The 16237-nt window shown below is 44.2% G+C and overlaps 1 protein-coding gene across 4 annotated transcripts in view; it reads right to left on the bottom strand.

Moving 5' to 3' along the window:
* The window catches only part of ITGB3 (integrin subunit beta 3), a 65072-nt gene that overhangs the window by 47575 nt on the left and 1260 nt on the right, over nucleotides 1–16237 (bottom strand). Inside the window, exon 2 of one of the 4 annotated variants that reach the window (XM_060395754.1) lies at nucleotides 8232–8309. The exons of the other annotated variants lie outside the window; for them this stretch is intronic. The gene's annotated coding sequence lies outside the window, so the exon portion shown is untranslated. The remainder of the gene's footprint in view (nucleotides 1–8231; nucleotides 8310–16237) is intronic. 4 annotated transcript variants of the gene reach the window in all.

Raw genomic sequence — 16237 nt, 5'->3', positions numbered from 1 at the left:
CCTTGCTCAGGACTATTGACATAGAAAGTACAAGAGATGGGTCAAACCTTTTTGGAACACCAGAAGAGAACCTAACATTCCTTTTTTTGAAGAAATCTCTGATGTTAATCATAGAGACTTTGACTTTTTGTCACTACATTTGCAGTGTCTGGAGAGCAATAGATGTTCAATAAATTGCTATTGGATTCCAATAACATGGAAGGGTAAAGACCCCTCAAGTCTGATTATATCAGAATTTTGAGAACTGGTTCCAAATTATCTCAGTTCAGTTGAAGACTGTGAACAGTCTTCAAACTGTCAAAGGATGCAGAAAAAGTTGAGGGAGGAACAGAGACAACCAGGGGGATGAAAAGCATTCCATAAGAAGTCCAGCCAGGAAGTAAACCACAGACATTCCCCTGAACAGAAGCCCCCATCCTCCATGTTCCCCACAGCTTAGCCTTCCCGGCCTCGGTCAGGGAAACCTCTTCCTCCAGGGCTCCCAGGAAGGCCTCTTCCAGTACATTCACCCCTCCACATCCATGGGTTCCACATCCGCAGATTCAAACAACCAAGGGTCAAAATATATACAGAAAAAAAAAAAATCCAGAAAGTGCCAGCAAGCAAAACTTGAATTTGCCATGTGGCAGCAACTGTTTATCTACATTGGATTTACAACTATTTACATAGCATTCACACTGTAAGGAACGTAGGATGATTTATAGAATACAAGAGTATATGTGTTATACACCAACACTAAACTATTTTTATAAGGGACTTAAGCATCTTCAGATTTTGGTGGTCAAGGGAGCCTGGAATAAATCCCCTGCAGATCCCAAGGAACAATTGTGCAAAGAATAAAATGAGGGAGACTCCCTTCCTGTGCATGCGTGCTAAATCGGTTCAGTCATGTCTGACTGTGTATGACCCCATGGACTGTAGACCTCCAGGCTCCTATGTCCATGGGATTCTCCAGGCAAGAATACTGGAGTGGGTTGCCATGCCTCCTGATTCCTGACCCAGGGATCAAACCCAAATCTCTTATGTCTCCTGCATTGGCAGGTGGGTTCTTACCACTAGTGCCACCTGGGAAGCCCAGACCCCTTCCTGATATGACTCAATTATCCTGACAATTCCTTTATCCAATTTTCTGAATTGGTCCCTTGTCCTTAGCTGTTAAGACCAGCAAATATATTTGAGGGAAAATCGTCCTCATCATTGGGATGTTTCCCCAGTGTCCCTTGAAGTTCTTACAGAGCTGGGTATCTCAGATCACCTTATAATACTATGACTGAACTCCCTTTCAACATCTGGGGGGGCAGGGGGGACAGAAAATGTGCATGTACAAACGTACACATGATATTGTTAAAAGAAATTATCCAAAATGTGGAAACAGGCAAAGGGAGTACTGGGTGACTTTTCAAGGTAATGCAAGGGGTTGACCAGTAGCCTCACCATGCTAAGGGGCTATATAATTTCAGGGGTGTGTATCTTTGATTGACCTCTATTGATTAGGATATCTTATAGTCCTATAAGAGTAGAGGTTGGCCTGTAGAAAATGAATAACAATGGATATAATTCTTGAAGAGAATGATGTATATGATTCTTATCCAACAGCAATGCAAATGATTTCTGTCTAGTAGCAAAGATAACCACCAGAGGTTAAGGTTTATTGCTTTGTAGAACATTAACCAATCTTGAATCTATTGGGCAACTGATTTCAGCATTCCATTGACTGACTGACTGTAACTCCCTTCCTTGAATTCTCTTTTAAACTAGTCAACATCTTAGTTCTCTCATTAAGTTGAATGAAATCTTTGACACGTGTTCATTTTATTGGACTTCCCTGGTGGCTCAGATAGTAAAAAAAATCTGCCTGCAATGTGGGAGACCTGGATTCTATCCCTGGTCAGAAAGATCCCCTGAAGAAGGAGTAACCCACTCCAGTATTCTTGACTGGAGAATTCCATGGATACAGGAACCTGGTGGGCTACAGTCCATGGGGTCACAAAGAATCGGATACAACTGAGCAGCTTTCACTTTCGCTTCATTTTATAGTTGTATGAGAATCATACTTTTAACTCTAAGAATTACACTGCAACAGTATCCAGCTCAGGACAGAGTGACCTAACAGAAAAGGTATACACACAATCAGTACATTGTGGTTGAGTCACCCACTAACAACATGGTCTTGGATGAGACATTTAATGGGGCTTCCTAGGTGTCTCACTGGTAAAAGAATCCACCTGCCAATGCAGGAGACACAGGAGAAGTGGGTTTCATCCCTGGGTCAGAGAGATCTCCTGGAGTAGGAACTGGCAACCCACTCCAGTATCCTTGCTTGGAGAATCCCATGGACAGAGGAGCCTGGTGGGCTATAGTCCATGGGGTCACAAAGAGTCGGATGTGACTGAGCTCACACACGTACAAACAGAGCAAATTGCAAAGTACTGGACTAGGTCCGTTTTGTTTTGTTTTTTAAGCAACTGAGCTCATTTCTCCAAATTATGCCTAGAATTCCGATATAAAACACACAAATAGGTTGATACAGTTCCTTGGAAAATGGAAATTTTCATTGTTCTCTGAAGAACACTAGATTATATGTGGAATCTTTGAAGCCCCTCCTGGAAGCCCCATGTTTCCTCAGAGCCCTGAGTCTGTGTGACTTCAAAGGCCTTTCTCAACTCGAAAATTCTGCAAGTCACATGCCACTGTAAGCTCATGAGTAACTTCTACGACTCCAGCCTCTGACTGACTCCAGCCCAAGTGTGTGATACCAAGGCTGCAAAGTGGAAATTACAGCAGTAGTCCCAGGTCTGGCCCTAAGGCACCAAGGCCATCTCTGAGTTGGGACAGCCCTCAGCCATGTACTGCCTCTAATGGGAGAAAAGCAGCCAGTCTTCCCAGAGCTGCCAGAGGCAGAATGACAGAGAGTTCAGAACCCACAATGCATCCAGGAGGCCTCTCCCTGCCAAGGCTGCCTGGCCTTCTCTTAGCTCTTTTCTCAGCCAGATGTGAACTCCTTACTGCCTTATTGGAAGAGTTCTGAGAAAAACATAGCCTGCATTATTTTAGGCATCCCTTTTTGAAGTTTTCAGCATCCAGGGGAGTAATTCTGGACATAAGTACCACGGATTTCCCGTAGGGAGATGAGGGACAAGTTAGAAAAGAGAAGAGGACCGACCAAGGAGGTGTGTGCACCGTCAAATTATTTTTTTAAAACTTTTCCCAGTCTATCCATTTAGCCCTCCATTCATTCTCAAATTAGCATTTCCCATGACTCCTTGACTTGTTGCCACAGAAGAACGCCTTACCAGATGTGAAATAAACAACAGCAGGCCCCCTCCCAGTGAACAGGCGGTCCCTGACCCCAGAGAATGAGATGAGCTGCCAGAGGCAGTTCTTTAGGAAGTCATGCCTGGGGAGTCATGGTTACCCAGTTCCCCTTACCCATCCTCTGTGTAATGAATCACAGGTTGATTTCATGAGAGCAATGATTCCCCCCTTTCCCCAGAATGCCCCCCACCAAGACCTGCCACCAAGGGCAGGTTCCCTGGAACACAGTGGCTGAAAGCAACTGACTCATCAGAAGTCCCTGCGCCTGACTGTGCTGATTCAGTGAACTGCTGCTCTGAGGCCACCCCTCCCCTGCAAACATGTGGAAGGAGTTTAGGCCTGTTTCCAATCATTCATAAGGCCTCTTTTCTTACCCAGTCTCAGAGGACCAGGTTCAGCCCTGCTGGAGAATGAGGGACCGTCATTAGAACTTTGTCCCTGAAATGAATTAACAACTCCCACCACCCATTTCTTCGGACAGCTTAGCTAGAGCAAGACAACAAGGTCGGATTGGTCCCATTCCTCCCAGGGTAGTTATAAGTGAACCAACCCCTGTCACACTCCGAGCACAGCAGCTGGCAAAAACAGAAGCATCCTATAGAGGCTGTTGCTGCTATGGTTGCCATTTGTTTGTTTGTTTGTTTTGTATTGCTGTATAGCTGATTAATAATGTTGTGATAGTTTCAGGTGGACAGCAAAGGAATTCCGTCATACATATGCATGTATCCATTCTCCCCAAACTCTCTTCCCATCCAGGCTGCCACATAACACCGAGCAGAGTTCCCTGTGCTATGCAGCAGGTCCTCGTTGGTTATCTATTTGACGCTATTGTTTTTGTTGTTGATGTTTTTATCCTGAGTCCCAAGCAGTAAAAGGCAGGTGATCAAAAATCCAGTCTAGAAGGGATGGTCAAGAAAAGAACGCCAATTAGAAAAGACAGATGAGATTAGCCAAGAATGTTGCCTGGAAAGCAGAAGTAGAAGGCTGTGGTTTGACACATCAGCTCAATTCACAGAACCAGAGGAGAGACAAAGAGTGGGAAAAATAGAGGGAAAAAAAGAGGAACAAGGAAGGGAGTTGGAACCAGTGGAAGTTATTAATGCGTCAGTGAGAGCTATTTCGAGGATATGTTGTCCAATGAGACAGGATGTGAGCATTCAGGAACAGGCCACCCTCGTGAGCCCTCTGAGAGGGCTCAGTCAAAGGGAGAGGTGTTCAGTGGGCAGAAAGGATGATCCACCATGCAAACACTACAGCTATCTCTCCCACTGTCTGCCAGGGAAGAGTTCTGGCCCTGCCAGTGACCTTTGACTGGTGATTTCCTAAACAGGTTCACGGGGACACTGGGTGACTCAAGAGGTGCCTGATCCTCCATTGCAGCCACCTGGCTGAGTGAGTCATCCAAGAGCAAAACATACCCTAACTGCACAGTGCGTGCAACAAGTGGTTTCTCTGGAGCAAGCTGTTAAGAGAGTTTATTTTATTTTGGTTCTTTCATTACATGTAAGGGCAGCTCAGTGAGCCAAGGAAGGGGAAGAAGACAGGAAGGTGGAGTTCAAGGTAACCCAGTGCTCTCGACAGAAAGCTCCAGTAAGCATCATCCAAAGCAGTAGGGAGTCCAAATTACCATACAGGTGCGTATGTGCCTGCCTAGTGAATCAGTCAAGTCCAGCTCTTTGCTATCCCACGGACTGTAGCCCACCAGGCTTCTCTGTCCTTGGGATTTCCCAGGCAAGGGTACTGGAGTGGGTTGCCATTTCCTACTCCAGGGCATCTCTCTGACCCAGGCATCGAACCTGCATCTCCTGCACTGGCAGACAGATTCTTTACCACTGAGCCACCTGGGAAGCCCAACCATACAGAAAGCATCCTGATTTCAGAGATTTTCCCTTTTTTTTTAAAGTGTATCAGAGACAATTAAATATAGTACTTAACATCTGAAGGCATTTGTGTACAACTTGTCTTAACCAATATTAAAATATGTTATAGGTTGGATTGCGTCCTCACAAAAGACATATGGAAGTCCTAATTCCCAGGACCTACGCCTATGACCTTATTTAGAAATAGGGTCTTTGCATATGTAATCAAAATGAGCTCCTGAAGGTGGACACTAATCCAGTATGACTGATGTCCTCATAAGAAGAAAACATCAGGTGAAGACATAGAGAGAATACCACCGTGTGAAGACAGAGGCAGAGGTTGGAGTGATATAGCTGGAAGCCAAGGGACACCAAGCGTTGCCAGCTACCACCAAAAGCTAGGAAGATACCAGGAAAGAGTCCACCCCAGTGTCTCAGAGGGAGCATGGCCCTGTTGACACCCTGATTTCAGATTTCTAGCCTCTAGAGAATAAACTTCTGTTGTTTTAAGTCACCCAGTGACAGCAGCCCTAAGAAGCTAAAGTGAAATGGATTTGCATTTCCATAGCATATATGACAGAGAAAGCAATGGCGACCCACTCCAGTACTCTTGCCTGGAAAATCCCATGGGTGGAGGAGCCTGGTAGGCTGCAGTCCATGGGGTCGCTAAGAGTTGGACATGACTGAGCGACTTCACTTTCACTCTTCACTTCCATGCATTAGAGAAGGACATGGCAACCCACTCCAGTGTTCTTGCCTGGAGAATCCCAGGGACAGAGAAGCCTGGTGGGCTGCCGTTTATGGGGTCGCACAGAGTCAGACACGACTGAAGCGACTTAGCAGCAGCAGCAGCAGTATATATGACGTGATTTTGAGGAAGACTGACCTGAAATATTTGGCATGATTGAGAAAAGCCAGCCTAGACTGAACATTTTGCAATGGTTAATCCACCTATGGATAACAGAAAAGTGGTCACTTGACTTATATACTTTTCTACTAAGATGTATCCAAGACGTTGCCATTCATTCACCCACTCATTTACCCGACAAAAACTCATTGAGTACCTACCTATCTGTGTCCGGCACTCTGCTAAGCACTGGAGACACACTGATGAACTCAACAACCGCCCTACTCTGGCAGAGCTTAGAAAATCAAACATGCTCAACAGAAAACCAAAACACACACAAGCAAAAAATACTCAAATGCATTAAGAAAATAGACTAGGGCTGACTCATGATGATGTGCGGCAGAGACAGACACAATATTGTAAAGCAATTATCCTTCGATTAAAAGTACGTAAATTTATTCTTAAAAAAGAAAATTGAGCAGGGTAAAGCATCAGTGAGGGGAGGATGTCAAGTGATCAAGGGACTTCTCTGGTGGTCCAGTGGTTAAGAATCCACCTGGCAATGCAGGAGACTCAGGTTCAATCCTTGATCTGGAAACTAAGATCCTACATGCTACGGGACAAACTAAGCGAGGGCGCTACAAGGAAAAGTCCCGCATGAGGCAGTGAGGATTCTGAGTGCTGCAAGTAAGACTTGATGCAGCCAAATAGATAAATAATTCTCTTTAAAAAGTCAAGAAAGGCCTCTCCGAGTGATATTTCAAAATCATGAAGGAGTGAATCATAGGAAGATCTAGAGGACAAGTACTCCAGAAAACACCCGCAACAGCTAGATGGACCTCAGCCTCTTTAAGAAACAGCAGGGAGAGAGAGGGAAGAGGAGCTAGGTGGAGAGGCGGCTGGAAATGCAGTCAGGAACCATAATACTGGGAAGTGGTAGCCACAGGAGTGTGGCCATCATTCTCCATGCGGTGGGAAGCCGCTGGTGGACTGTGAGCAGAGATGAACAGAAAAAGATCATCCTGGCCACTGAAAGGATGGCAGACAGCAGGGGAACAAGACCAGAAAGAGACCAGTTAGGAAGCATTACAATAATTTAGGCATCAGGACTTACCTGGTGCTTTAGTGGTTAAGAACCCACCTGCCAACGCTGGGGACACAGGTTCAATCCCTGATTCAGGAAGATCCCACATACCCCAGGACAACTAAGCCCACTGCCACAACTACTGAGCCCATGTCTAGAGCCTTTGCTCCGCTACAGGAGAAGCCACCACCGTGAGAAGGCCATGTATCTCGACAAAGAGTAGTCCCCGTGGGCTGCAACTAGAGAAAGCCTGCTTGCAGCAGCTAAGACCCAGCACAACCAAAATTAAATAAATTTAAAATTTTTTTAAATAGTAATCCAGGCATTAGAGGGCAGGGGATTGGATTTGGATGGCAGTGGTGTTCATGGTGTGGTTAGGCCCTAGATGTACTCTGAGGATTTGCTGATCCAATGGTATGAGGGGCAAGACCCAAAAACAGGAAAGATTTTGCCATGAGCAAGTGGATCCCTTTGGACAAAGTTTTCAAACGTGTTGACCTCTGGCCATGCCCTTTCACTGGCCCTTCTTCAGCCAGTAGTCCCCGCCCTTATAAGTGAAGCCAGATCATGTCTGCTTATCATCTCCAACTGGCGTAATTATGTAGTCATGTGCTGAACACCACATAAAAAGGACAGAGTCCTGTCTTCCATGTAATTGCCATCTAAAATTAACACCCGGCCCCTGGAAAACTAACACCTTGAGGGCAGGAGGAGAAAACAATGAACATTTTGTGTGTGTGTGACAAAGAGAAGATACATGTATATGTATGGCTGATTCACTCTGCTGTACGGCAGGAACTAACACAACACTGTAAAGCAACTAAGCCCCAATTTAAAAAACAGTGAAGGTTATTATTGTGTAACAGTGGATGTGGTGAGAAGCACGCAGACAGCAGGCAGGAGCCCTTTAGCCACTCCACCGGCTGTGTGACCTCAAGCACATCCCCTCATTTCTCTGGTGCTCTAAGGTCCAGTGACTCTGAGTCTCTGTCACATTCCTGTTCAAGAACTTATCATTGCTCTCTTGTGTTTAACAGGTCTAACCCAGCCACATCAACCAAGCCCTGTGACCCTCAACAACTGCTTCCTTTCCCCCCACACTCCCAAATATGGGCATAATACTCACTTCAAGAGTCGTTACAGTTCAGTGAGATAACATGAACCATCAATAGCGGATGCTCAGGCACAGACATAGAGAAAAGATCTGTGGACACAGCAGGGAAGCGGGAGGATGAATTGAGAGTAGCACTGAGATATATACACTTAGCTGTTGTTGTTGTTCAGTTGTTAAGTAGTGTCCAACTCTTTTGCGATCCCATGGACTGTAGCCCACTAGGCTCCTCTGTACATGGGATTCTCCAGGCAAGAGTACTTGAGAGGGTTGGCATTTCCTTCTCCAGGGGATCTCCCCAACCCACACTACCACGTGTAAATTGGACAGCCAGTGGGAAGCCACTGTATCACACAAGGAGCTCAGCTCCGCACTCTGTGATGACCTAAAGGGATGGGATGGTTTGGGAGGGAGGCTCAAGAGGGAAGGGATATGTGTACAGAAATAGCTGATTCACTTCGTCACATAGCAGAAACTAACTCAACAATGAGAAGCAATTATACTCCAATTTTAAAATAGAAAAAAAATTAGTGGGTGCTCAGTAAGTGTTGGTTTCCTTCCTCCTTACCTTCATGCCAATCACTTCCTGCACTAGGAATGCCCATCCCCACACCTTCCCCACCCACCTCAGGGGAAGATGAGAGAGGGCCCTTGGTCTCTACGAAATACAGTGAAGAATTACTGGCCAGGAGACAGGAGCCCTCAGGGCTAGACTCCTCCAATGCCACTAAACTAGCTGTATGATCTTGAGCCTCTTTGCCTCTCAGGACCTCCCTTTGTGCTTCTCCGTAAAAGAAACGGGACTAAATTAGTGATTTTCACAGTGCAGCCAGCCCTGAAAGTGTATTTTCCAGGCAGAAAATATCAGTAGGCTAATACTCTAGGAAGCCTAGCATCCCAGGGCCCAAGATCCCTCTAATTTTATATACATGTCTATTTCTTCCTAATGTCCTAACTAACTAACATTTCATTCAAATGCTGCACTTTAAGTTCTGGAAAATTTTATCAGCACAAGACCCACCTCCTATCTGACTCACTCAATATAGAAAAGAGGCAAGCCTGTACCAAGCTCTGTTTGAGGCCCAGCCAAGCAGTGCCCTTTTGGTGACCTCCTTAGCTTCCCTGGTGGCTCAGCTGGTAAAGAATCCATCTGCAATGCAGGAGATGTGGGTTCAATCCCTAGGTCGGGAAGATCCCCGGAGAATGGAAAGGCTACCCACTCCAGTATTCTAGCCTGGAAAATTCCATGAACTGTATAGTCCATGGGGACACAGAGTCGGACACGACTGAATGACTTTCGCTTCACTTCAGTTGGCATTTGACTGTTCAGTTTCATTACTTTCCTTCCTCCGACTCCTATCTTGTGGTCATATCTGCTATATCTGGTGTCACCAGCCCTTGCTGCCAGCCTGTCTTGGTAGGAAGGCAAATTGGTCCCACCATTTTGAGGACAATTCGGAAAAGCTATAAAAATTTGAATTTAAAATATTTGTGTCCTTTGACCCAGGAATTTTAGTTTAAGAAATTCAGACACTTGAACAAAGGTGCATAATAATGAACAAGGATGTCCCCTGCAGCTTTATCTGTAGTAGCAGATAATTGGAGATGATCCCAATGGCTACCAACAGGGACTTGGTTAAGAAAATTCAGATATATCCATATAATAATATGCCTTTGGGCTAGAATGACAGCTCTTAGAATAAACAGCAATAGAAAGCCATAAACTGATATAAAAAGATGCCCATGGTATATTATTAAGTGACAATGATGCTACTGTGAATGATTCTGCTTGAGAAACAACAATAAAGATAAATAATTATATATAGTGGAAATATACATGGGAAAATATTTCCTTAAAAATTTATTTATGGAAATAAAATTTCCATATACATAGAATTCTGGAGCCAACAGTGGTTATCTTATACCTATCATTTAAAAGTGGACATTTAATTTCCAAATACATGGGATTTTTAAAGTATCTTTGATATTAATTTCTCATTTAAATGCTTTCTTCTCTGCAATCACCCTCTGTGTCTCTTTGGTCTTCTAACTTTACTGAAGCTTTCAATAGCTAAGTCAAGGATCTCTCTTGGTAAATGTCACACCACACTTGAAAATATGTGGGCTATCTTCAAATATTTCCATATTGATCTCTAACATAATTCCACGATAAAAAGAACAGACTCTGTATGATTTCAATACCTTTAGACCTGAAATGTTTGTACTTGATCTTATGTCTCTGGATATGTTTCAGTGTCTCCTGGTTTATAGTCTATGGGAACTTGACTAGAGTTTGTACCCTGCTGTTGTGTGAAAATTGTATCTTTTTTTTTAAATTTTCAAAATGTATTTATTTTTTAACTGAAGGATAATTGCTTTACAGAATTTTGTTTTTTTTCTGTCTGTATAAATCTTAATTATGTTGAATTGGTTCATAGTGCTTTTCAGGTCTACTTCTACTTCTGCTTATTCATTCTATTAATTTTTGAGAGTTTGATATGAAACTCCAACTAAAATTCTTAATTTATCTACTTAAAAAATAAGTGCAATATACAGTGGAACTATATGTAACCTTGTTCTATTTTCCAAGTCTTCTGTAAATATGTTATCATAATTTCATAATTTAAAAAATAAAAAACTATAATTCAAAAAAATTTTTAAGTGGTTATCTTTAAGGACAAGACTACAAGGCACTTGTACTTTTTACATTATTCTATTTTTGCACTGCTTGACTTTTTTAAATTTATTTTTTGGTCACAGAGCGAGGTTTGCAGGATCTTAGTTCTCTGACAAGGGATTAAACCTGGACCAGCACCGTGAAAGCCCTGAGTTCTAACCATTGAACGGACAGGTAATTCCACTGACTTTTTTTTTCCCCCACAAAAAGTTGAATTACTTTTATAAACTAAAAAAAAATATATATATATATATAAAGCTATTTTTACATATCCTGTGTTCTGCCTCAGTCTCTAGATTTGCATTCATTTTAATGTAGGTTCTCCAGAGCATGCCAGGCTCTATACAAATGAGCACGTTCAGCGTCAAAACCTGGTAACCTCTTGGAATCCCAAAGCTCAAGGGGAACTCCAGATGAAACTTGGTCCAGCCCATTCCCACAGTCCTCAGGAAACTCCCAGGAGAGAGTGTGGTCTGTTCTCAACCTGTAGGAGTCCTAGAAGGAGACACCACACTCCCCTCCCGCTCTGGTGCGTGCATCAGTCACTCAGTCGTGTCAGACTCTGCAACACCTGCAATGTGACCTGCCAGGCTCCTCGCGCATGGGACTTCCCAGCCAAGAATACTGGAATGGGTTGCCATTTCCTACTCCAGGGGATCTTATGGACCCAGGGATCGAACCAGAGTCTCCTGCGTCTCCGGCATTGACAGGCAGATTCTTTACCACCTAGCCACTCGGAGAGCCCACTTGACTGTGTGTTTGTCAAAATGCATAGTACTGAACACCTACAAAGAACGCACTTCACTGTACATAAATTATACTTCAATAAACTTAAAAAAAAAAAAAGAGTGTTCCTGGTGATACTGTGCATGGAGAGAAAGGCAGATTTTATCAATTCTTTGCTGCAGAGTCCCCCATTTGAAAAACACCAGCAGTTTTCTCCCAAGAAGGACAGGCAGCCTCATTCCTCTGCTTCCACTTGCTTTTCTACTCGTGACCTGAGCTCCATCAGCCACGATGACCATTCCACGCAGAAAGGGCCAGAGGTCAGGAGTGAAGCAGCAGGACAGCTCTGTGGGCAGCAGAGGGGGATGGGTCAAACTAAGCGGTCAATCCCCGAAGCTGCTCAGTCATTCCCCCAGTTAATTATCTGTCTGCTGATTCATGCGTTGTGGTTCCTGCAGGCATGCTTTCTGGCTATTCCTGCCAAAAAGGACAAAAGGAGTCTTGGGTCTGGGAGGGAATGATAACCGGGGATCCTGAGTTGGGTGGAGAGTTGCAGAGGAGGAATTTCTACTAGGAAAGTCCAGAGTCATATCCTAACTCCCCCTCCTCACTCTGCCTCCTTGTCTCATTTATGCTGTCCCCAGGAGACCTCTGCCACTCACACTCACAATTTTGAAAGGAGGAAAGGAGAATGTTGCCCTCCCATGCATATTCTCCCAGAAGACAGGGACAAAGGCAGACACTTCACGATGATCCCCTGAGTTTCCAGGACCTTCAGAGCAGAGGTCCAAATGGCACAAGAGTGTTGGGGTCCAAGTGCCCGAAGAACTCATGATCTCGACTGTATTCTAATATCCTCCAGAATGCCCAGAGGGAGCATTTGAGGATCGTCTATGAATAAATGCAGATATTCAAATATTACATATCTTAAGGTGAGGCATATCTCCTCAGGATGCCTTTCCATAGGTACATGTTTTGTACCTAGGTACCACTGCATATAGAGTACTGAACAAAGTAGGCGCATCCTTCTTCTCAAATCCTATGAATGTATTTTACTTTCCTCTTTTCCCAGGGATAGGACTTAAAGTTTTCTTGCGGATAAAGCAAATGTATGGGGAGAGACCCCTCACTCCCCCTTGGGCTCTTCTGTGAGCTCTTGCTGGGTCAGAGCGGCTGAGATATATCAATGCAGAATGGGTTGAAATAAGGACGAGTCCCTGGAGGAGGGCATAGCAATGCATTTCAGTATTCTTGCCTGGAGAATTCCATGGACAGAGGAGCTTGGCAGGCTATAGTCCATAGGGTAGCAAAGAGTCGGACATGATCAAATCGACTTAGCACGTATGCACGCCCCTATCACAGAAGCGTGGGTCTCATTCTAGGAACTAGAATTGTATGCATGGATGAAGCACTAACAGTCTAACCTCCAAAACACTGTAGTTACCGTGGACAAGTAAAATAATGACAGGAGTGGTTAACAGTTATTGAAAACTTATTTTGTGCCTTTATTTCATTTAATTGGTACAATTATAGAAGTACTAATTCCTCCACTCTATAGAGGAGGAAACAGAGGACCTAAGAGATTGTCACTTGCCCAAGATAAAACAGATAATGAGGCAAAATTAAGAACTACACCCACATCTAGCGGCAGCCTGGATGAGAGGGGAGTTTGGGGGAGAATGGATACATGTATACATTTGAGTTCCTTTGCTGTCCATTTGAAACTATCCCAACATTGTTAAGCAACTATACTCCAATACAATAAAATGTTAGAAAGAAAAAAAAAGGAGAAGAATTAAACCCACATTTGATTGGCTTTAAACCATAGCTGGGCTTCCCAAGTGGCACTAATGGTAAAGAACTCACCTGCCAATGTAGGAGGTGCAAGAGATGCAGGTTTGACCCATGGGTCAAGAAGATCCCCTGGAGGAGGGCATGGCAACCCACTCCAGTATTCTTACCTGGAGAATCCACGGACAGAGGAGCCTGACGGGCTACAGTCCATAGAGTCGCAAAGAGTCAGACATGGCTGGAGTGACTTAGCACTCACACATTCAAACCACAGCTGTCCCTTTCCCCAGCCAAAAATCCCCCTGCTATGTCTCTCTAGGCTCTGAGAATTCCTTTCAGCTGGAGAGTTTTAGATTATAAATTCAGGAGGAGAAATCAGCACCTCAGCTCAGAGCTAATCAAATTAGATAGAAAACAAACCTGTTACTCAGTAGGTCTTAGGTTAGAATAAAGACCCATATTTGTGGAAGCCACAAAACCCAATATTTCCTGAGTGAAGTTAAAAAGATCATCTTTGCACATGAATTTCAAAATTCAAGTCTACCACCAAACAACCTCTCTTCTCCCCTTACCAGACTCTCCCACACTGGGACAGCCTTTCTGTGATATCCGCATCTAGTCTGTGTCCCTTTGACACTGTGTTTCAACAGAGCTCTCCTACTTTCCTCCTATATCTGCCTCCCAAGAATCTGATGATCCCTGGAACCCCGTCATAAACACTGGAGTGAAGAGGGTGTGAAATATAACCGAAACTGCTTTTGCTCTCAGCTCCGTTCAGTCGTGTCTGACTCTTTGCAACCCTTTGGACTGTAGCCTGCCAGGCTCCTCTGTCCATGGGATTTTTCAGGCAAGAACACTAGAGTGGGTTGCCATTTCCATCTCCAGGGGAATCTTCCCAATCCAGGGACCAAACCTGCATCTCCTTCGTCTCCTGCATTGCAGGTGTATTATTTACCCACTGAGACATGGAGGAAGCCACTATTACTGGGGGTTTATTACTTTGGAGGTCTTCTCTAGAATCCATGATCTTTTGTCCTTTGTTTTTTATTTTTATTTTTGTTGTTGTTGTTTTTGTGGGTTGTTTTTTGGACACACCTCGCAGCATGGGGAACTTCCCAACCAGCAAATTTTCCAGACCAGAAATCGAACCAGAACCCTTCGCAGTGGAAGGATGGAATCTTAACCCCTGGACTATCAGGGAAGTTGCTTAGAGCCCATCCTCTTTTTAAATTTATTTATTTGGCTGCACTGGGTCTCACTTGAGGCATGCAGGATCTTTAGTTATGGCAAGTGAACTCTTAATTGCAGCATGTGGGATCTAGTTCCCTGACCAGGGACCAAACCTGTGCCCCTTGCAATGGGAACCCAAAGTCAGCCACTGGACCACCAGGGAAGTCTCGAGCCCATACTCTTAAATACGACTCTACCCTGCCTCTCAATGGTTCTCTGGGGTTAGCTAGCTCAGCACAGCCCATCACCACTCTGGAATCACTCCAATCACAATGATGAACCTGTGAACAGATCCCCAAAAGAATAATTCATGTAAACTTAGGTATGTCAACACAGTAGAATCCTATACAGATCATTACAACTGTGTAAACCAGATCAACAAAAAGTATACTAGAAGTGAGGGGTGGAGAGAGAGACAGCAAAATAAAAAATGCACTCTTCATCTTCACCAGCTGAACCAAGTACCATGCTAGACTCTATCTCATATTATCTTACTTCTAAAACTGTAAAAATACATAATGATTAAATTCAGAAATCATTCAGAAATTCAGAAAACTGTAGATGTGAAAAGAAAGTAAAAAATGTTTTAAGTTCACGGAAGCAGGCATCGCTGCAGGAGAACACCTAGTTGCCTCCAGACTTCTCCATTCAGACAGCATCCAAACCAAGGCTCTAACTCTCCCTGGGTGGAATGCTGGAGATTCATAATTCTGGGCCATAGTCATCAGGCCACTCACTGCAGGCTAAAGACATCAGTTGACTTCTTTGAGCATCTACTACATGGGAAGCCTCTGCAGCAATAACTTAAACAGCCCCCTATGTATTATCTGTAACTCCTTCATCAAATTGTGGATTATAAATGGTGAGGATCTCATGAGTGTATACTTATCTCAAAATTCAAGTCATATACATTAAATATATACAGCTTTTAAAATGTGGATCCTACCTCAATAAAGTGTTTTTTTTTTTAAGATATTGTTGCCCTATCCTGGACAATCTGTTATGCATACAAGAGTCTTAAAGGAAGTCATCGAGTATTTCCTGATGGATTTAGCAATAAATCTTAATCTTCCGTAGGATCTAAATTGTCTTACCATGAAAATGTGAAATTGAAAGTCACTCAGTCCTGTCCGATTCTTTGCGACCTCATGGACTATACAGTCCATGGAATTCTCCAGGTCAGAATACTGGAGTGGGTAGCCTCTCCCTTCTCCAGGGGACCTTCCCAAACCAGGGATGGAAACCAGGTCTCCCACATTGCAGGCAGATTCTTTACCAGCTGAGCCACCAGGGAAGCCCAAGAAAATTGGAGTGGGTAGCCTGTCCCTTCTCCAGCGGATCTTCAAGACCCAGGAATCGAACTGGGGTGTCCCGCATTGCAGGCGGATTCTTTACCAACTGAGCCCTCAGGGAGTACTACTTACCACGAGTACTACTCTTTTCACTAAAAGTAGGTATACGCACGGACGCACTTGTGCGTCCTCTGCAGAGAAACGCCGCAGTGGACCAAGAGAGAGTTCTCCCTGGGGGGGTCACCCGGGTACCAGAAAGACCACGGGCAGCAACCTGGGCTGTGCCCCTCCCAGCACCAATGAGG

Source organism: Ovis aries, chromosome 11 (genome assembly GCF_016772045.2).
Source record: "Ovis aries strain OAR_USU_Benz2616 breed Rambouillet chromosome 11, ARS-UI_Ramb_v3.0, whole genome shotgun sequence".
Taxonomy (NCBI): domain Eukaryota; kingdom Metazoa; phylum Chordata; class Mammalia; order Artiodactyla; family Bovidae; genus Ovis; species Ovis aries.
Note: the sequence above shows the minus strand (reverse complement) of the source record. Positions and strands in the feature narration are given on the sequence as shown.